Genomic DNA, 22,920 nt, shown 5'->3' with positions numbered 1-22,920 from the left:
GAAAAGGATGGTCAATAAAATATGCTTTGCTTTTACTGAGTGAGACCTCCCATAGACATTTTAGGAAAGCTGACTTTGATATTTTAGTTCTGATCTGGTTCTGGTTCTGCCACAACCTATTATCCAAAATATCACAGAATTATGCTATCATCCTCAGTACAGTGTATTTTCAAACATTTACCTTCGTGAAATATGGCAGGGCTACTATACCTGCCCCTACACCAAGTCATTACTACATATTCTTAACTTTTAGGCATTTTTAAAATATATTATCAATTCTATGCTTTAATCAGTACTACCAATGATACTATATTTACCACAGAAGATAAAATCTCGACAATATGGCAAGAAGTACGCCAGTGGTCCTCAAGAACTATCAAATAATGAGTGGTCTTGGTGATAAGGAGGACAGAGTCTGTTGTGCTACAATTCACTTTTTCACTAATCATTAATTCAACCAATATCTTATTACTTACTCAATAAATATTTCAATAAATATGTACTAGTCTGATTATTCACTCTGTTTTTGCTAGCTTTTGAGTCTGTTCTGAACAGTCAAATTGTTAATATTCTAACAATGGTGAAAACAAAGGCGGGAGGTTTGGAATCAAGCAATTACTGTCCATCACACAGAACTCTATGTGTGAAGTTTGGCTTCCTCCCCAAAAAATGTCCATCCCACAGAGTTGTTATGTGGATCTTCAGAGATTATATGACATCAGTAAACACTTTTGGTAAATGTTTTATGCAGTTCTATTTTAAATGCTTCTGATAGGTCCATACCATTTCTGTTCTTTATTGAGCCCATCTTTGCATGAAATGTTCCGTCAGTATCTCTAATTTTCTTGAAGAGATCTCTGGTCTTTCCCATTCTATCGTTTTCCTCTATTTCTTTTTTTTTCCCCCCATTTATTTTTATTAGTTGGAGGCTAATTACTTTACAATATTGTAATGGTTTTTGCCATACATTGACATGAATCAGCCATGGAGTTACATGTATTCCCCATCCCGATCCCCCCTCCCACCTCCCTCTCCACCCGATTCCTCTGGGTCTTCCCAGTGCACCAGCCCCAAGCACATGTCTCATGCATCCAATCTGGGCTAGTGATCTGTTTTACCCTTGATAATATACATGTTTCGATGCTGTTCTCTCTAAACATCCCACCCTCGCCTTCTCCCACAGAGGCCAAAAGTCTGTTCTGTCCATCTGTGTCTCTTTTTCTGTTTTGCATATAGGGTTATCGTTACCATCTTTCTAAATTCCATATATATGCGTTAGTATGCCATATTGGTCTTTATCTTTCTGGCTTACTTCACTCTGTATAATGGGCTCCAGTTTCATCCATCTCATTAGAACTGATTCAAATGAATTCTTTTTAATGGCTGAGTAATATTCCATGGTGTATATGTACCACAGCTTCCTTATCCATTCATCTGCTGATGGGCATCTAGGTTGCTTCCATGTCCTGGCTATTATAAACAGTGCTGCGATGAACATTGGGGTGCACGTGTCTCTTTCAGATCTGGCTTCCTCGGTGTGTATGCCCAGAAGTGGGACTGCTGGGTCATATGGCAGTTCTATTTCCAGTTTTTTAAGGAATCTCCACACTGTTCTCCATAGTGGCTGTACATTCCCACCAACTGTAAGAGGGTTCCCTTTTCTCCACACCCTCTCCAGCATTTATTGCTTGCAGACTTTTGGATAGCAGCCATCCTGACTGGCATGTAATGGTACCTCACTGTGGTTTAGATTTGCATTTCTCTGATAATGAGTGCTGTTGAGCATCTTTTCATGTGTTTGTTAGCCATTTGTATGTCTTCTTTGGAGAAATGTCTGCTTAGTTCTTTGGCCCATTTTTAGATTGGGTCATTTATTTTTCTGGAATTGAGTTGTAGGAGTTGCTTGTATATTTTTGAGACTAGTCATTTGTCTGTTGCTTTGTTTGCTATTATTTTCTCCCAATCTGAGGGCTGTCTTTTCACCTTACTTATAGTTTCCTTTGTTGTGCAAAAGCTTTTAAGTTTCATTAGGTCCCATTTGTTTATTTTTGCTTTTATTTCCAATATTCTGGGAGGTGGGTCATAGAAGATCCTGCTGTGATTTATGTCGGAGAGTGTTTTGCCTATGTTCTCCTCTAGGAGTTTTATAGTTTCTGGTCTTATATTTAGCTCTTTAATCCATTTTGAGTTTATTTTTGTGTATAGTGTTAGAAAGTGTTCTAGTTTCATTCTTTTACAAGTGGTTGACCAGTTTTCCCAGCACCACTTGTTAAAGAGGTTGTCTTTTTTCCATTGTATATTCTTGCCCCCTTTGTCAAAGATAAGGTGTCCATAGGTTCGTGAAATTATCTCTGGGCTTTCCATTCTGTTCCACTGATCTATATTTCTGTCTTTGTGCCAGTACCATACTGTCTTGATGACTGTGGCTTTGTAGTATAGTCTGAAGTCATGCAGATTGATTCCTCCAGTTCCATTCTTCTTTCTCAAGATTACTTTGGCTATTCGAGGTTTTTTGTATTTCCATACAAATTGTGAAATTATTTGTTCTAGTTCTGTGAAAAATACCATTGGTAGCTTGATAGGGATTGCATTGAATCTATAGATTGCTTTGGGTAGTATAGTCATTTTGACAATATTGACTCTCCCAATCCATGAACATGGTATGTTTCTCCATCTGTTTGTGTCCTCTTTGATTTCTTTCATCAGTGTTTTATAGTTTTCTATGTATAGGTCTTTTGTTTCTTTAGGTAGATATACTCCTAAGTATTTTATTCTTTCTGTTGCAATGGTGAATGGTATTGTTTCCTTAATTTCTCTTTCTTTTCCTCTATTTCTTTGCACTGATCACTGAGGAAGGCTTTCTTATCTCTCCTTGATATTCTTTGGAACTCTGCATTCAAATGGGTATATCTTTCCTTTTCTCCTTTGCTTTTCACTTCCCGTCTTTTCACAGCTATTTGTAAGGCCTCCTCAGACAGCCATTTTGCTTTTTTGCATTTCTTTTTCTTGGGGGTAGTCTTGATCCCCGTTTCCTGTACAATGTCATGAACCTCTGTCCATAGTTCATCAGGCACTCTGTCTATCAGATCTACTCCTTTAAATCTATTTGTCACTTTCACAGTATAATCATAAGGGACTTTATTTAGGTCATACCTGAATGGTCTAGTGGTTTTCCCCACTTTCTTCAATTTAAGTCTGAATTTGGCAATAAGGAGTTCATGATCTGAGTCACAGTCAGCTCCTGGTCTTGTTTTTGCTGACTGTATAGAGCTTCTCCATCTTTGGTGGCAAAGAATATAATCAATCTGATTTTGGTGTTGACCATCTGGTGATCTCCATGTGTAGAGTCTTCTCTACGTTGCTGGAAGAGGGTGTTTGCTATGGCCAGTGCATTCTCTTGGCAAAAGGACAGAAATGGTATGGACCTAACAGAAGCAGAAAATATTAAGAAGAGGTGGCAAGAATACACAGAAGAACTGTACAAAAAAGATCTTCATGAACCCAGATAACCATGATAGTCTGATCACTCACCCAGAGTCAGACATCCTGGAACAAACAAAGCTAGTGGAGGTGATGGAGTTTCAGTTGAGCTATTTCAAATCCTAAAAGATGATGCCATGAAAGTGCTGCGCTCAATATGCCAGCAAATTTGGAAAACTCAGCAGTGGCCTCAAGACTGGAAAAGGTCAGTTTTCATTCCAATCCCAAAGAAAGGCAATGCCAAAGAATGCTCAAACTACTGCACAATGGCACTCATCACATACGCTAGTAAAGTAATGCTCAAAATTCTCCAAGCCAGGCTTCAGCAACATATGAACTGTGAACTTCCAGATGTTCAAGTTGGTTTTAAAAAAGGCAGAGGAACCAGAGATCAAACTGCCAACATCTGCTGGATCATTGAAAAAGCAAGAGAGTTCCAGAAAAACATCTACTTCTGCTTTATTGGCTATGCCAAGGCCTTTGACTGTGTGGATCACATAAACTGTGGAAAATTCTGAAAGAGATGGGAATACCAGACCACCTGACCTACCTCTTGAGAAATCTGTATGCAGGTAAAGAAGCAACAGTTAGAACTGGACATGGAATAACAGACTGGTTCCAAATAGGAAAAGGAGTACATCAAGGTTGTATATTGTCACCCTGCTTATTTAATTTTTATGCAGAGTACATCATGAGAAACGCTGGGCTGGATGAAGCACAAGCTGGAATCAAGATTGCCGGGAGATCAATGACCTCAGATATGCAGATGACACCACCCTTATGGCAGAAAGTGAAGAAGAACTAAAGAGCCTCTTGATGAAAGTAAAAGAGGAGAGTGAAAAAGTTGGCTTAAGGCTCAACAATCAGAAAACTAAGATCATGGCATCCAGTCCCATCACTTCATGGCAAATACATGGGGAAACAGTGGCAGACTTTATTTTTCTGGGCTCCAAAATCACTGCAGATGGTGACTGCAGCCATGAAATTAAAAGACGCTTACTCCTTGGAAGAAAAGCGCTATGACCAACCTAGACAGCATATTAAAAAGCAGAGACATTACTTTGCCAACAAAGGTCCGTCTAGTCAAGGCTATGGTTTTTCCAGTAGTCATGTATAGATGTAAGAGTTGGACTCTAAAGAAAGCTGAGCACCAAAAAATTGATGCTTTTGAAAAGCAAAGATGCTTTTGAACTGTGGTGCTAGAGAAGACTCTTGAGAGTCCCTTGGACTGCAAGGAGATCCAATCAGTCCATCCTAAAGGAAATCAGTTCTGAATATTCATTGGAAGGACTGATGTTGATGCTGAAACTCCAATACTTTGGCCACATGATGCAAAGAGCTAACTCATTGGAAAAGACCCTGATGCTGGGAAAGATTGAGGGTGGGAGGAGAAAGGGATGACAGAGGATGAGATAGTTGGATGGCATCACCGACTCAATGGACATGAGCTTGAGTAAACTCTGGGAGTTGGTGATGGACAGGGAGGCCTGGTGTGCTGCAGTTTATGAGGTCTCAAAGAGTCAGACACAACTGAGCAACTGAACTGAACTGATTTTAAACGCTTGACACTAGCTTAACATGTTCCAACAGAGTGCCATCTAGAGGAATAAAAGATCACTACACCCTTTCCTCAGACCAGTTTGCAGGAAATATTAAGGGTCTGCTTATGATGATGGAGTTTCCAAGGAAACACTGAAAACAAAAGCAGAAGGTATCTGCATTTTTTGCCTCTTCCTTGCAATCTGCCTTCTACAGTAAACAAGAAGAAAAAGGAAAAGAAACAAAAAATGTTAAAATAATGAACTTTATTCTTATGGCCTGATTAAAAAGCATACTTTTTCTCATCTAACAGCACCGTCTGAAGGACTCACTTCTTAATCTTTCACTGAACACCAAAATTTCTGGTAAATTGTCTTTCAAAATAATATTGAATTGGCCAAAAAGTTCATTTGGTTTTTCTGCATGATGTTATGGGAAAATGCAGATGAACTTTTTGGCCAACCCAGTACTTACCTAAATCTGCTAACTACAACAGTATTAGAGAAATTATCATCACAAAGAATATTTTTCAGAAATGTACTAGGTACCAAAAAATAGAAGACTACTAAAAATCACAGGATTATTGTGAGACTTACACAAATAATACACAAAATAATTAGTACTCTGTGAATTCTTACTGAATCAGAGTCTGTTGCAATTTGAAGCAGCTTTCATGAAAATAAGGGTTGTTCACATGAACTCTTAACTATGCTAAATCCCATCTCGTCACAGAGTTTAGTATATATTTATTATAGACTGATTTATGACTTTCCCAAAGATTTCACATATTCTTTGCAAAGAATATCACTAAAGATCAAAAAAACTTGAAAACCGGTAACACTATTTTGATCATTTCGTGCATTTACCCAATGGCAGAAACTTTCCACTTCATACTCTCCAGCCCCACATTCTATAGGTGACAATAACCAAAGTCAATATTTCAAGGTCCCATGACAATTGTCTTGGGAGTTATATGATATTTTTGGAGCTAATTAACTGGAACTAAAATAACGACATTTAGAAGACCCAGCTTTTCTTCTGTCAGGTCAATTAAAAATCAGACAATGGGCAAAGAAGTTTCCTTAACACTAAATGTCTCTAAATGTTGCCCAGAATCTTTACTCAAAGTTCACTAGTCTACAATCTGTACATCTGCAAACAAGATTAAAAAATCTCTCCCTACACACTTTTGTAACCATAACACAGAGCCAAATATACAAGAGATTTGGATGGGGGAAGGGAGAAGATACTAGGAAATGATCTTGTTCAGATAACAGAATTCTCTTTAAAGAATCAGCTAGATAAGACACATCAGTTGAGTTAAATTATACAACATCTAAGAAGCTAATCTGCTAATCTGGACTTTACCTTGTAAATGTTTGGTCATGCTAGATATATTAAATAATAGCTATCAGAATGATTCCCAACTACAGACTTAAGACAGAAAGTTTATGATGATATTATTTACATACCAAAATTTTTTCTTCTTACAAGTAGCTTACTTGCTTTTATTCTAATTGAAGTATAGTTGATTTACAATAATATTACATTAGCTTCAGATGTACAGCCTAGTGATTTAATATTTTTATAGATTATATTCCACTTAAAGTTACTACAAACTAATGGCTATATTTTCCTGTGTTGTACAGTATACCCTTGTTGCTTATCCATTTATTACATATATTTATTAATATAAGCATCTTTACAACCTATGTTATAGTGGAAAATAAATATTCTCTTGAGAAAACTGAAGTAAAATGTGATAGTCACTGAATGTAAAAAAGTAAAACATATTTCATGGCCTTACTTTTATAAAGTCCTTGGAATTTAAAATGAGAATTAAAGGGTGTGACACTTCAACAAAGTTCTAAATTAAACAGCTGAATTGGAGATCCATAAAAACTACCTTGCTGCTGCTGCTGCTAAGTCGCTTCAGTTGTGTCCGACTCTTAGCGACCCCATGGAGTGCAGCCCACCAGGCTCCCCTGTCCTTGGGATTCTCCGGGTAAGTACACTGGAGTGGGTTGCCATTTCCTTCTCCAATGCATGAAAGTGAAAAGTTAAAGTGAAGTCACTCAATCGTGTCCGACTCTTGGCAACCCCATGGACTGCAATCTACCAGGCTCCTCCATCCATGGGATTTTCCAGGCAAGAGTACTAGAGTGGGGTGCCATCGCCTTCTCCGAAAAACTACCTTAGTGATAATATAAACCTTTTTTGCAAGATAAATCACAATCCCATAATTACTGATAATTCACCATACTTGAGGATGATGTTCAACTTCCATTTAACGATTAACTTCGAAAGAAATTATGACAGTTGTTTCAGGTTATAGCTGTTGTTTAGAGTTCAGGTGCTTCTTGACAAATATTGAACTTGATTTTCTGAATTCTGCATGAAAGAATACCTGATTCACAATCAGGATGTCACACACTGTTATGAAGTTTACACTGGTCTCCAGCTCCTTAGATACTAATGCGATATTAATGAGGGAAAAAAAATGTCATTGAGGCTTTGAACTCTGGACCCTAAGGAGTCTGAGTAACTATCCAAGGCCCCCTGGGAACTGAACTGACAGTTTCAATTTGGATGGCTAACAACAAATTTGTCAAGACCCCCACCCAGTACCCTGTCAAGCAAGGGAAGAAGGTGTTCCCACACATCCAAGTCATTTGGGGTGGCTCTGATGATTAAGGAAAGGGCTCCAAAAGTAGGGTAGCACATGTGAGGCAAACCCTAGGGCCAGTTAAGCTTGATGACGTTAACACCAGCACTTTCCCAAACCTTCTTCCCAGGGTTCTCTCACAATGTCATTTTCAGGGACACTGTAGTTTAAACAACCTGGAGAAGAGCCTTATAGATATAAACACCTCATAAAACATTGTCTGCAAAGGCAAATTGTTTACAGTCTGAATAACTATCTTAACAGAGAATTAAATGATCTTAGTATCTCCCTCAAAATTTTACATTAATAGATAAGAACCCTAAGGCAGTTGGAGGTTAAGAGATTTCCCAAAAGTCACAGGGCTTTACACCTTCAGATTCCTATCCAATGTTCTTCCTAATATGGCATGAAATTTTTGAGAAACTTCTCATAACCAAACCAAAAAAGAATCTGCCTGCAATGCAGGAGACCTAGGTTTAATTCCTGGGTTGGGAAGATCCCCTGGAGAAGGGAAAGGCTTCAGTATTCTTGCTCCAGTATTCTTGCCTGGAGAATTTCATAGACTGAAGAGCCTGGCAGGCTACAGTCCACAGGGTCACAAAGAATCGGACACAATTTAGTGAGTAACACTTTCACAGCCAAACTATATCTTTTAGAATATTACCTGTTAGAGCATTCTAGTGACTGGGTCTGGCACTAAGTGTACCTATAATTAGGCAGTAATCATGCCTATCTGTTCTCCAGGCAATATATCCTGCCATCCTAAACTTCTCAAGGTCTTCTACAGGTTCATGTTATCATTTTCCATGTTTCCTCATGTCTCATTCACATCAAGAAGTGAACTGAAAAAAAGAAAATTCTGCTCCTCCTGGAAAGAAGTATTTATATTTTAAAAAGAAGCAACACCTTCAGCCCTAATGGGGATTGCAACATAAGGGGGATAAAAGTTGACTGGCTCTGACCTAGTGTTCCATATTAAGTATACAGGACTATAATAATCCGTAACTAGTAAATGTGGAGGAAAACTTTGGCTGAGAGAGGAGAGGTCATCCTGGCTCCTTGTACAACAAAAGTGGGCAGGAAATAAAGGAATCCAGGCACAGTGTACCAAGGCAGAATTTTAAAAGAAATTCCAAGAAAGTCACACCAAAATGTATCACACTAAAGCTCTTCAACAAGCAGTTCGTTTTCTCTAAAACAAACTGGACAAGCAGATAGCTCAGGAGATGATCTGTATTTGATCCTGAGCACCATAAAAGAATGGAAATTTTGAGACACTGTGGCTGCACCAAAAAGAACAATGAAGGCCCACCAAGTAAATCATCTCTCCTGGCTGTACATTCCCACTAGGAATAATTGTGCCAGAAGTTTTATACTGAATAGCTCATCCATCTTCATAACAGATCTCTAGATTTTTACAGAATGATAATGATGGTGATACACCTAATACCTACCATGATTAATTACTACACATTAGGCACTTCCATAAGCACTCTATTGGAGTGGTTGGTTTAATCCCCATAACAGTCTCATAAGTACAAATATACCCCTATCTGTCACATGTTGGAAACTGAAGCACAGTGAGGTTAGGTAACTGCTCAAGGTCACAGAGCTACAATTATCAGATGCAGGATTCAGGCCCAGGCACTCTCTTTGTATTCTATCAAATTTCTCTTCTTCAAAACAAACATTGACTCCTCCCTCCAACAAACTAGCTCTTCCTTCCTCATTCCTATTTCAGTTAATGGCCTCTACCCAGTCACTCATGAGGAAAAAAAAAAAAAGAATAGCACTTCATCTGGGGCCTAGTCAATTCTTCCTCTTGACAGCTGGCTGGTTCACCTCTGCATCTCCTACTTGCTAACTCTGTGACCTTAGACTTGATTTCCTCTAAGTCTCAATTTCTTATCTATAAAACTGAGTTCCTAAGAGCACCTTGAGTTGTTGTGAATGTTAAAGCTAAATGAGATAGCACTGTGCCTGGCAGATTGTAGAAAGATCAATAATTGTTAGCTGTTATGATCATCACCTTGAATTTGGTCCTTCCCCTCTCCTCTTACGATGAAGCATTCTCTGGTCTTCATCTCTCTCACTTGCAATACCAACAACCTCTTAATTGGTCACTCTTCTTGGTGCATTTCCATTCAGTTCAAATTCTTCAACTGCTAAAAACGTCAGCCACATTCCTTAAAATCATAAATGGCACCTCAATTCCTAGGGAATAAGATCCCAATTCCTTATTATCATGCTATGGAACTCCCTCTGCTATCTAACTTTTTTTTAAATCTCTCAACACATCTCAAAACACAATGTACTATGCCATAATTCCTCCTAAAGGTTCTCAACATTAATTCACTGTTTGTTTTTTTTTTCAAATCATGTTGTTGCTGCTACGAAATTCCCATTAAGTACCAATTACTTTTCTAAATGCCTGTATCTTAGGACTCACTACATTGTATTACAGGATTACACTGTTTCTTTCAAAGCTAGATTATACTTTAAGAAGGGAAATCAGGTCTTATTTGTTTAAAAATAAGTCAAATAGTAAGAGCTCAATAAATAGAAACCAATTCATGTAATACTAACTTTGACAGTAAACATTTTGTTACTCAAATTCCTTTGTGAAATATTCCCACACCTAAAGCACTGAGAAATAAACTGGCACATTTACAAAAGCCTTTCTCCATTCCACGGCAAGAACTTAATGTATTAAGGAAAGTGCTACAGAAACACCTAAAAATCTTTACCAAAATTTGTTAGATTAAAAACAAAAAACTTCAGCAATAAAAGCTTAGATGTTTATTCTTCCTATTTTAAAGAGTATGATTCGGAGTTTACAGTTTCAAAGTTCTTTAAAATCTACAGTAGACATGGTAGTTTTCCATACCTCCTAAAGAAACACACACAAAAAAAGTCCTGGAGCCTCATGCTAAATGTGAAACGAAAACAGTAAAAAATAATTTATAAAGTAACATCATAATGATGAAGTTTTTAACATATATCTTGTATAAGGTAAAAGGCCTGCAAAATAAGTTTCAGAAATACTGAACACAGATATTGACAAGGTTGAAAGACTTCTTGCAAATGTAGATAGAATTAGTTTCCTCATTCCTCTGTAATTCTTACAGACACAATGAAAATTAGCTTCCCTCCTAAAGAAAAAAATTCAGCTGAGGCAATTATAGACAAATATGTGTTTACTATTACAGAACATTTCATATCAAGAAAAACAACAGTAAGACCAAACTGAGATCTGGTTGCTTCATCTGCTGTTCTCTAACCATTCATGAGGATGGACAGATAGTAGGAGAGAAGGGCACAGGGACTGGGAGTGATAGAGAACAGAAGTCAAACAGAAATGTATACTAAACAGTTTCTAAGAGAATGCATTTCAGATTCAACCTACACTTTATATATTTTTTTCAACCACACTGGTATCATTACAATCCTGTTTCTATCACTGTGATCCACATGTAGACACGTACAAAGAAAAAGGGTTAAAGTTACACATGAACTACATACTAGAAACCAAACACCACTGTTTTCCATGTTGTATAAGGCATCTTTCAGCTATGGGATTACATTTTTAAAGTGTATTAAAACATTCAAGAATTTAGTGGTATAGGAGAAAGAATACTAGACTAAAAGTAAAAACACTTTCAGTTTTCTGTTTTGCATCAAATTCTTTAGGATCTCAGGCAAAGTGCTTTTCTGATCCCCATTCTTCTTATACATATTCAAACAAAGACAAAAGTAGACGATCTCTAAGTATTTTTAGGTTATGGACTTTCATAACAGTACAGTAGTCAGAAAATAGTAATATAGTAATAGTCATATAGTAACAGTAAGCATCAAGATTAATTTAAGATTAAAATTACACATTCTAAATATTTCCTTAAATCGTGCATCATTAGGTTTTGTCAAAACCAGAGATTCTTTTTTTTTTTTTAAATAAGATGTAGAGAAAATAAATACATTTCAGTAATATGGAATGTATGACTTTAGAAATAGTCTCCAAAATTTTTAAATAAAGCTAACAGAGAAAAGCAAGAACAGTTATCAGCATTACTGTCTTTGGAAGCATCATTAAGAGAAAATGGCAAAGGATTTTTATCTTTAATAGACTAAAATAAAAATAAAGTCATAGTGTATTAAAAGTTCAGATAAGTAAATATCAAAAAGCAGTGCAAGAGTGAGCTGACAAATATAAACAGCTGCCCTACAAGTCACACCAGCAAAATTTCCTTTTACCATTGGCCAGGATACACTGATTTTGCACTTCAATGAATGAATATTCAGAAGACGTAACAATGAATGCATTTTACAAACTGATAAATGTTCCACTTGCCTTTCAAATAAAACACATAGTTATAATAAACGAGGAAACCATTCTCACGATTGTTTTAATTTTACACTCATCCAAACTTTGTATAATTATGCTGTTGAAAAAATATCTATACAATTATGACTATTACTCTTCAACCTAAGGAACCAAGACAAGTGAACAACAAAACTAATAAGAATTCCGCTGCAGCAAGTTAAACATTTTGATCAGAACAAATTTAAAGAGGGAAGAAAAAAATTAATATACTATTATTGCTCTTTACACATTCATAACAGAAAACACGTATATAGATGTGAATTCACTTTTGTTAAATAGAAATTACCAAAACCAGTGAATTCAGCCAAGAATCAAATGTAATCACAATAGAAAACAAATATACTTAGCCAGAAAATATTTCCAATGTACAAATATAGTTAACTTTTTAAAAAGTTAAGAAGTAAGAATTATAAGAACAAATCCCTAGAAAAGAGCAAATCCATTCTAACAACAACCTTGGAGGTGGAACATGGTTATATCATTCCAAAAAAAAATAGGATTAAAAGTAGAGGGGGAAAAAACATAAACCTAGAGTTAGTCCACAACCTAGATGTCACTTTCCAATATTTCATCCAAATTAGGAATTCCCTTTCTATAAATACTCTCCACCCATTCCAGTTTCTGACAAATTATGGTTATTATGAAATTTGTCTTCCTTGATCTAAAATATTTCTTCCTCTCACTTTCACTCCTCTGATTACTACAAAATTACTGACTAGACATTAATAGGAGGCACTGCTAGCACTTCCATTTTCTTCTCAGTTTTTAACCCTTCATCTCCATTGGCTTTTTCTCTGCCTATATTTAAAAAGAAAGAAAGAAAGAGAAAAAGCCTGTCGACACCTTCCTCTTTCAAGATTACTCAAGAGTAATCTGCACTGGAAGTAGTCTTTTCACCTCCCCCCACACACACTCTGTGTGTGGCAGCTTGGCTCTTGCCCATACCACTCTACTGAAACTATTCAAGTCAAGACCAACAATAAACTTCTAACTGCCAGACTCAAGCCAACGGATATCCTTATCTCTTTTGACCTCTCCGAGGAACATGAGGCATCAGTCAGTCAGTCAGTTCAGTCACTCGGTCGTGTCCGACTCTGAGACCCCATGGACTGCAGCACATCATGCCTCCCGGTCCATCACTAACTCCCGGAGTTTACTCAAACTCGTGTCCATCAAGTCGGTGATGCCACCCAACCATCTCATCCTGTCATCCCCTTTTCCTCCCGCCTTCAATCTTTCCCAGCATCAGGGTATTTTCAATGAGGCATATAAGATTATTAATCACTCATTCTTAAACCTCTCTTGTCTCTTGACATGTGTGTGTTCATGCTAAGTTGATTTAGTCATGTCTGATTCTTTCCGACGGCATGGACTGTAGTTGGCCAGGCTTTAGTCTGTAGCCTCTACAGCCTACAATATGTCTATGGGATTCTCCAGGTGAGAATACTGGAGTGGGTTGTCATGTCCTGCTCCATCTCATGACATGGAAGATGCCAAATCTCTTTTGGTTTTCCTCCTGTCCCTCTGACCTCTCTCTCCTGTCTCCTTGTCTGGATGCTTCTTTGCCAGCTCCTTCACATTGGCGAACCTCTGCATTCTCCCCTCTGCCTCACTTTCCTCTGTGTTCTTTGACAATCTCATCCATCCAAGGTTTCAGGTACCATCTATTTAATAATGACTTCCAAATTTTCCTCTAGAGATGAATTCAAAACTTCCTTCAAATTTCCAGACTCTTATAGAACAAGACATACCCAGAACATTTCAGGGCAGTATTGTGGGGTTAGAGAATAATCTTAGGCTAGTAAGCTCCATTCATGAGCCTCTAATTCAAGGCTCAATTCATTTCCCAACATCCACATGACTAAATACCTCGGTTTGTCCAGGACAGTCCTACTTTATGTTTGTTGGCCCACAGTAATTATGAACATCTTTTCATTTTCAAAATAACATCTGTTTAGTCAATATATTATATAATCAGCCTGCCTGCCACCATCCTTTCTGATTTTTTTTTTTTTTTCCTTTCTGATTCTTAATGCACAACTAGATAAGTCCTCCTGGCTCAACTCTGAATTCTTTACTCCCTACCATTAGAATCCCTAGTTCTGTTGCTAAGAAACTTCCCTATATCCTCTACCTCCACACAAGAGGATCACTTCATCTCCTTCTCTTAACAAATCACGATGCACACCCAGATCCCAGCCAGGAAGACAAGTCAGTACTATTCTGGTTTCCAAAGGTGGTTTGGACATTATTATCCCACTTCTTCCCCTTTTAAGGCTATAACTATAGTTCAGTTGTCACTGACTGACCTTTGAGTCATTCATTCATTGAGAACTTTGTCATACAATTTCTGTCTTTCTTTCCACACAAAATCTGTTATTCCAGGGCTTCACTACCCATGAGAAAAATTAATGCCAACACATTGGCACTCTAGGATTTAGAGTACTTTGACTTCCTTTTCTTCAATGACCCCTACTTGGCAGAAGGCCAGAATGACTTAGGAGTTGGGCATTAGGGTTCTGGGGCTAGAAAGACTCAGGTACTTCCAAGCTGTGTGCCTTGGGGAAAATTACTTAATCTCACTGAGCCCCAGTTTTTTCATTTGTAAAATGGAGCTCCTAATATGTGCTTCACAGGATGGTTGTGAAAAATAAGTATGATTTATTATTAACTAATAATAATGCTCATAGATTTATTATGAGAAGCTCATAATTAATCTGTAAGAAGCATTCATATAGTGACTAGCATAAAGTACACAATAAACAGTTGCTTTTATTAGTATTACTATTGTAATTAGTGCTATTAATCTTGGCTACCCACCGTCATCGGTCATACTTTGGCTCTTATTTCATCTGCAATTGTTCCGGTACCAGAATCTTAAATTTAGGACTCTCACATCACATTTTTCCATCTCTAGTACTCCTTTACTTCCACTAATCCTACAGCTTACTCACTGGGATTCTTCATCCTCCACATTTATCAGCCCTGTCTTGGCTTCACTTTCTTCCGTAATCAAGCAGGATACTTAAAAGTTCAGCCCTTCAGTTAACAACCTCATCCCCACCAGTAATCCCTTGACTTCACACCACCTTCTACCCAAGTTCTCCATCATACCTTCCCTTCCAATCCTCATCCAGGTTCAGCCTATTTGCCTCCTGCTCTGTTACAGGACCTGCTGGAGAAAACTGCTTCAGCACGGACAGCCTCTTTCTATATTTGTGATTGCATGGGTGTTCAACACTATCAGAGATTAGGTCACTTGTCCTTGGTCAAGACCATTTTCCAATCACAATGGTAACTTTTCCTTTCCCCACAAAAATACCCCAATCCATGCTCTTCCTTCTCAATCTCAGCAGATAACCTTGCTCCACAGAAACAAATAAAACCATCCTGGCTACTCATTTGTCTCTGTATCTACTCTTTATATGCTTTTCTTTTTTCAAAAGGAATATGCATCACTACTTTTCTTCAGGATAACCCTTTCACCTGTGCACCTGTGCTCTTGTTCCCAATCCTTCCACTGCCTCTGAGATTATGTCTATTATCTTCTCTTGTGACTTCAATTTTGTCTCCTCTTCAATAGCCCCTTTCCTTCAGTCCACTAATGTACCCTTTTTTCCCATGTTTAAAGAAAAACAAACCTTCCCTAATCACATCTCCCAGCTCAAACCTCCACCCACTGTCCTCCCTGCTCTACCAAAAGTATTTGAAAGAATATATTTACTGAATTAAAGAAAACTTTTTTTACTTGGTTCAGACTTCTCTCCTGCGCTCCAGACCTACATATGTTAAATTTTTAAATTATATGTGACTCATTCCAGATTCAGTTTCAAGAAACAAAACAGCTACTTCACCAAACTGACGTGAACTGATGAATTTCACATCTCCCTATCTACTCCTCTCTGTCTTTTTAGAATATCGATTACTAGCATCACCACTGGCAACCCATTCCAGTACTCTTGCCTGGAAAATCCCATGGATGGAGGAGCCTGGTAGGCTGCAGTCCACGGGGTCGCGAAGAGTCGGACACGACTGAGAGACTTCACTTTCACTTTTCACTTTCATGCATTGGAGAAGGAAAATGGCAACCCACTCCATTGTTCTTGCCTGGAGAATCCCAGGGACGGCAGAGCCTGGTGGGCCACTGTCTATGGGGTCGCACAGAGTTGGACACGACTGAAGTGACTTAGCAGCAGCAGCAGCAGCAGCATCACCATTCATCTAATCTAGAATCCTTAAAGCCCTCTTTGATTCCTCCCTCTTCTTCCCCTACCTCGTATCTAAACAAGTCCTTGTTGAAAACTCCCATGAAAGTGAAAGTGTTACTCAGTCATGTCCGACTCTTTGTAACTCCACAGACTGTACACCCACCAGGCTCCTCTGTCCATGGAATTCTTCAGGCAAGGATACTGGAGCGGGTTGCCATTCCCTTCTCCAGGAAATCTTACTAAGCCAGGGATCAAACCTGGGTCTCCTGCACTGCAGGCAGTTTCTTTACCATCTGGAGCCACCAGGGAAGCCCCAAATCTCCCATATGTGTCCTTTTTGTGTCTCCCCAGGATTCCTACTGTTGAGGCCCTCCTTATCTGATAGTACTTAACAGGGATGATGTGAAGGTTAAATAAGATGCTAAATGGGTATGCACTCTGTAAGATGTGAGGTACTCACAAAGATTATTTAATATTATTATATCTTTGGCAAAATGAGCATGAGGTTAGCATAATATGATGTATTCTTTAAAAACCAATTGTGCATCTTAGTAATCAGTACTTTATTTTCTAATCACAAATCACAAAGCATGTGTTTGGCAATCTGGTCTACAATTTTTATAGAAATCAGTCAGTGCCAAGATGTTTAATGTATAGTTTCCAGGCTTCACCTCCTCACACATTTTTTTGATTTAAAATGTGCAATTCTTCGGGTTTCTGGCAAAAATCTCTCTACTTTTTATAGACGAATGGCAGTAGTTGTAGAGAATATGTGTAGTACTTACTCTACCTTATCATTCATCTATTTCTTCCACTCATCTAAAGTGGCTAGAAGTTCTCTAATTTCCTGGTCTCTCTTGAGTTTCGACTTCAAAGAATCACATTTGAATGGAGTAATGACTAGCCTTTTGGAAATCTGTTTGATTCCTTTCTTGGCTAATTAAGATGATCACACCTTTTAAACATTACTCTTTCATACTATTAGATAAGATTTTTCTTTGTGTGTGTGTTTTTTTTTTTTTTTTTTTGGTCTTCCCAGAAGTTAAGACTTGGAGACTATTCAAAATTTCCCAATGTCTCAATTACTGTAAAACAAAGACAGGAGAATTAAGAGGCACAGGATAAACACTGGTGAGAAGCAATAGCAAAAGAAAGTAGTATCAAAGAGAATACAGAATCCTTATCAACTCTAAGATCAGTTTATAGCTATTTATGTATGGATGTGAGAGTTGGACTATAAAGAGCTGAGCACCGAAGAATTGATGCTTTTGAACTGTGGGGTTGGAGAAGACTCTTGAGAGTCCCTTGGACTGCAAGGAGATCCAACCAGTCCATCCTAAAGGAGATCAGTCCTGAGTGTTCATTGGAAGGAACTGATGTTGAAGCTTAAACTCCAATACTTTGGCCACCTGATGCAAAGAACTGACTCATTGGAAAAGACCTTGATGCTGGCAAAGATTGAAGGCGGGAGGAGAAGGGGACCACAGAGGATGAGATGGTTGGATGGCATCACCAACTCAATGGAGATGAGTTTGGGTAAACTCCAGGAGTTGGTGATGGACAGGGAGGCCTGACATGCTACAGTCCATGGGGTCTAAAGAGTTAGATACAACTGAGCGAATGAACTAAACTGATTTTTATACTTATGTAAGATACTTATCTAACTTATTTTTATATACTTTCGTGATATGTTTTGGTTAAAAATCCTTTTTAAAATATTAGTGTATTGCTGGGGTTCTGAATATGTTAAGGGGTAGACCTTAAATTTTAAGACCCTAATATATTTTCATACAAGTTGTACAGATCAAATTCTATTGCTCCAAATACTGCATAATTTGATGAAGAAGATCTTCACCGAATGTGTGATGGCCCATTTATGTCAAGCCATCTTTAATAAAACAGAAGAATTAGGATAATCTCTGTATATTACTGACTACTAGTAAAGTATTAAAAATACAGGTCATTAAGATGGTAATGATAACCCTATATGCAAAACAGAAAAAGAGACACAGAAGTACAGAACAGACTTTTGAACTCTGTGGGAGAAGGTGAGGGTGGGATGTTTCGAAAGAACAGCATGTATATTATCCATGGTGAAACAGATCACCAGCCCAGGTGGGATGCATGAGGCAAGTGCTTGGGCCTAGTGCACTGGGAAGACCCAGAGGAATCGGGTGGAGAGGGAGGTGGGAGGGGGGATCGGGATGGGAAATATGTGTAACTCTATGGCTGATTCATATCAATGTATGACAAAACCCACTGAAAAAAAAAATAATTAAAAAATAAATAAATAAATAAATACAGATTACAAGCATAAAAAAAAAAAAATACAGGTCATTTCCATTATAATTCACAAATGGCCAAGTGAAGCCACATTTGAAAACAAGATTCCTGAAGCTTGAAAAAATTCTTGAACTTAGGCCAGGTATCCAAACACAATTCAGAAAAAGGTTAATCAGATGAAGGTGTTCAAGTTAGATACAACAACAAATGAAAAATGTATTCTGAAATTCTGGATTATATGGCTTTCTCTACAACTGAAACAGATGCTCTAAGTGTATGCAAGTAAAGACAAAGCTATATTTGATGAAAAAGATGATGAGGTTGGTCCAAAAGTCTAGAAAGAAAATGAGTATGAAAAAAAGTTGGCCGTTCATGGTTGAAAATATTAAGTCCCTGTTATAGTCAAGATAACATAGAAGGGCCTTCAATACAAAGTCAGTGGGTCTACTACTACTAATCGCCACTTGGAGTCTAATTATTTTCTGACCAACTCCTAACCTTCTCTCCAACAAGTTGCTCCTCTCATGAACCTCACCTCAATATATGTCTACTCCATCTACCTACTTGCTCAGGACAGAAATTCTGGTGTCCTTTAAGTTTCCTGTTGACCTTACCCTCAATTTATTGAGAAATCAACCACTCCACCAATTCCAGTATGGTTCAAGGTACAACCTCTCTGGCCTGGATTATGGGAAGGGTCCTGAAATTGACATCACCACTTCTGTCCAACACCTCACTCCACCCCTGATAAAATCTATTCTCCATCCAGCCACCACAGTGACCCTTTTAAAAGGTAAGTCTGATTATACGCCTTCTCTATTCAAAAGGATGAGCCCCCTTTTCCCTCAGAGCAGAAGCCCAAGTCCTTCAAAGGCCTACAAGCCCTTGCACAATTTGATTCCCCATTCCCACTTACCTCTCTCCTGCATTTCCACTGCTTTTACTTTGCTCACTCCACCACAGCCAAATCAACCTCTGCTGTCCTCAAATGCACCCAGTACACTCCTGCCTCTAAGCAGTCTACAAGTGCCTTTCCTTCTGCTTGAACACTCTTCCCTCAGAGAGGTGCAGGGATTGCCCTTTCACTTCCCTGCAGTCTTGGGCTCAAATGTCATCTTCTCTAGGAAGTCTTCCTTGGCTACCTCTAGTTAAAGCTGCATGTCTCTTAGAGAACAGATCTGTGGTTGTCAAAGGGGAGGGGACAGGGTGGGAGATTGGGGTTAGCAGATGTAAGCTAGTATATGGAAGAGATAAAACAACGAGGTACTAATGTACAGCACAGAGAACTATATTCAGTATCCTGTGATAAAACAAAATGGAAAAGGTATTTTAAAAAAAGAATGTGTGTGTGTGTGTGTGTGTGTGTGTGTGTGTGTGCGCGCGCGCGCGCATCTGTATATATAACTGAATCACTTTGCTGTACAGCAGAAATTAGCCCAACATTGTAAATCAACTATACTTTGATAAAACAAAATAAAACTGCAAGTCTCTCCCTCTTTCATGCTTTTTCTCTATAGTACTTAACACCATCTGACAAAGAACATATTTTATTATCTGTGATCCCCTACTAATGCAAACTCCCTGCTGGAGAGGATATTTATCTGTTTTAAGAAAACTGGCACACAGTAGGTACTCAAATATATTTACTATATTCACATACAATCTTATAGCTTACAAATTCGGTTTAATGTAAATTAAATTATATAGTAACTCATTTTCTCCCTATGCTCCCCCACTTCTCCAAATTTTCCAACCTTTGTAGTAACAACGTGGATGACAACAAAGAGCTGTCAGAAAAAAAAAAAAATGTTGCTGGCTACTTGCAAAGCTCTTTAAAACAGATCCCCTGTATTAATTAACTACATTTATAAGATGAAAGCACAAAGTCAACATCTTTATTAGCATAAGGTTCCTGGGTGTGGAAGTTCAAAGGAACAGAGCAGAATAGCCAAGGATCATCGGAAAGAAAAGCCCAATTCAGCTTGTGCCATCAATCTGCTAAACAAATCCCAAGGAAAGTGCAAGCTGAATTCAATATTCAAGGAAATATTCTGGTCTCAATTCAACACCAAAGTATTCAATACGAGATTCAACTCTCTTAAAATGTTCTATCTGCTTAAAACCACCTCATCAACTACCAAATGCAGTCACTGGGAGTGTAAGGTTGTTTTGTTTTGTTTGAGCCGGTAAGACCCAGAGCTAGCAAGCGTTTTTTAAAGCCTCTGAGCTTACCCCCTGCGCCACCAGGCAAACTGGCCTCCACACTGTGGTGCTGGGGTCTCCCTGGGTTATTTTCCACACAAAACATGATCCAGTTATAATCCCACCAGAGGCCAACCCGCACCTCAGACAACGCGCCAATGATGCCCGGGACAGACGGCAGATGTCTCAGAGGATCCTCTGGAGAGTCTCTCGCCCGAGCAAAGGGCTTTACAGGCAGGAAAAAAAGCAGCGGGCTGAGGCGCACGGAGGAGATGACAGGTGGGCGAACACCCGCGGGGCAAGATCTCACAGCGCGACCCGCAGGGTGGTGGCGCCGAAACTGTCAACTCCAGCCGTCAACCTGCGGGTGTGGGCCCGGCCCGGGAGCAAGTTGTGCCGCGGCACAGGATAACAAATGAAATTAAGACCGCAGCAAGTCGCCGCCAGCCTGCCTGACCTCCGCCCTCCCAGCGCCGGGAAATAAAGTTAGTGGCCGCTGGTCGCCACAAAGGTCCAGAGAAGCCGGGCAGAGCTCGCGCCCGCGGCTCAGGTGCTGTCAAAGGCTGCCCGGGCGCGGCGGAGAGACGTCCCGGAGCCCCAGAGCCGGAAAGAAACCTCGAGCCGGCGCGTCGAGGCCGAGTCCCCCGCGCCCTCAGCCCTGCCACCGCGACCCCCAGCCAGAGCTGACTGCCACCCCCAACCGCCTTCCCTCCAGGCCCCCGATAGGGTCCGGGACCCCTAACAGCGGCCGGCATTCCCGGGCCCGGCGGCCGCCTTTACCTGCTCTCTGGCCGCCGCTGACGCGCGTTCCTCCTCACCGGGAGAATCCAAAGTCGTCGCCGCTGACTCCGCCGCCACCGCCGCCGCAAATTCCCCACCCCCCGCCCCCTCAGGTAACCCAGGAAACCGGGTACACCACCCCCTCCCTCCCCCCGGTCCGGCCCCAGACCCGCTTCTGCGCTTGCGCACTTGCTCGCCTCACGCGTCCCGAGTCCCGCCCCTCGCCGGTAAGGCAGCGCCAGCGTCGCAGGCGTAACGCGTGGAGGCCGGAGCCAATGAGGAAGAGAGGAAGGCGGGCCGAGCCCTCGGGGTGGGGCCGGGGCCGGGGCCGGGGCCGGGGCCGGGGCCGGGGCTTTCTCCTCGCGGCGGGGTGGCTGGTCCCGCGTCCTCGCTGTTCCAGGGCTTTGCAAGGCGGGTTGCGTCACACCCTAGGGAGAGCCTGCTCCGTTTGAAAAGCACCAAGTACATGCGTAGCGTCCTCTCCCTCCGTTCAACATAGATTATCATACTGTGCCCGTTCTCTGGGTCCGGAGGATGGCAGCAGAAGAAATATGGGAAAGGGTTGGGAGAGGGAGAAAGGGTTACCCACGAGGTTACCTTCCTCCGGGGCCTGGAAAAAAGACACATTTTGCAAAGACATTACAAAAACGTAAAGAGGTTTACCAAGCTACCTTAGAATTAAGTGCAAAGGTGTATGTTTTAATCCTCTTCATACACAGTATTAGGCAGTGTGCACTGTCAAGAGTTTGTGTGTCTTACACTAACAGTCCTTCCAGAGGGTGGGAACCATAGGTTAAATACAAGGATATTTTAGCTTCATCACTGACTGTCTGTCCAGCATACGGCTGACAGGCTACTGATGCCGTAGTTTGGCATCACCACCTAGTCACTGTGGCTGGCCTTGCGGTGGAATGTCTAAGATGCTGGAAAAGAACCTGAGCTTTGAGGCTTGAACAAGAGGGAAGCTGTTAGGGGCACTGGCCTGCTACTAGTTCAAAATCCTGCATATAGCTTTGTAATCATTACTCCATCTATGGATTCAACCAACTTCAGATGGTGTAGTACTGTATTACAGATTTAGTGAACAACTTTTGCATGTAAGTGGACTGGTGCCCTTTCAAACCTGTTGTTCAAAGGTCAACTGTATAAGCAATGGTTTACTAATTGAAATGAGCTGGTTTAGAATCAACAACTGCAGTAATTTTTACATGGGAATCTAGAAATAATTCAGGATATTATATCCCAAGGCTGTATACCAAATGCAACTTCCATCTGATCCAGTGACTAGCCAAGTAAATAGGTGCCCAGTGTGGTTTGAAGGAGCTCTTGGGGAAATCCCATACTTTAAAATCTTCCCACTGACTTCTGAAGTTCAACCATTG

At 39.9% G+C, this 22,920-nt stretch overlaps 1 protein-coding gene across 1 annotated transcript in view; it reads right to left on the bottom strand.

The window, feature by feature from the left end:
- Window positions 1-21,629, bottom strand: part of LYST (lysosomal trafficking regulator) — a 172,847-nt gene extending 151,218 nt beyond the window's left edge. The window contains exon 1 of the mRNA XM_065922257.1: window positions 21,539-21,629. The gene's annotated coding sequence lies outside the window, so the exon portion shown is untranslated. The remainder of the gene's footprint in view (window positions 1-21,538) is intronic.
- Between the last annotated feature and the right edge of the window lie 1,291 nt (window positions 21,630-22,920).

This window comes from Muntiacus reevesi, chromosome 2 (genome assembly GCF_963930625.1).
Source record: "Muntiacus reevesi chromosome 2, mMunRee1.1, whole genome shotgun sequence".
In the NCBI taxonomy this organism is placed as follows: Eukaryota; Metazoa; Chordata; class Mammalia; order Artiodactyla; family Cervidae; genus Muntiacus; species Muntiacus reevesi.
The sequence above is the reverse complement of the archived record's forward strand: the minus strand, read 5'-3'. Positions and strand labels throughout refer to the sequence as shown.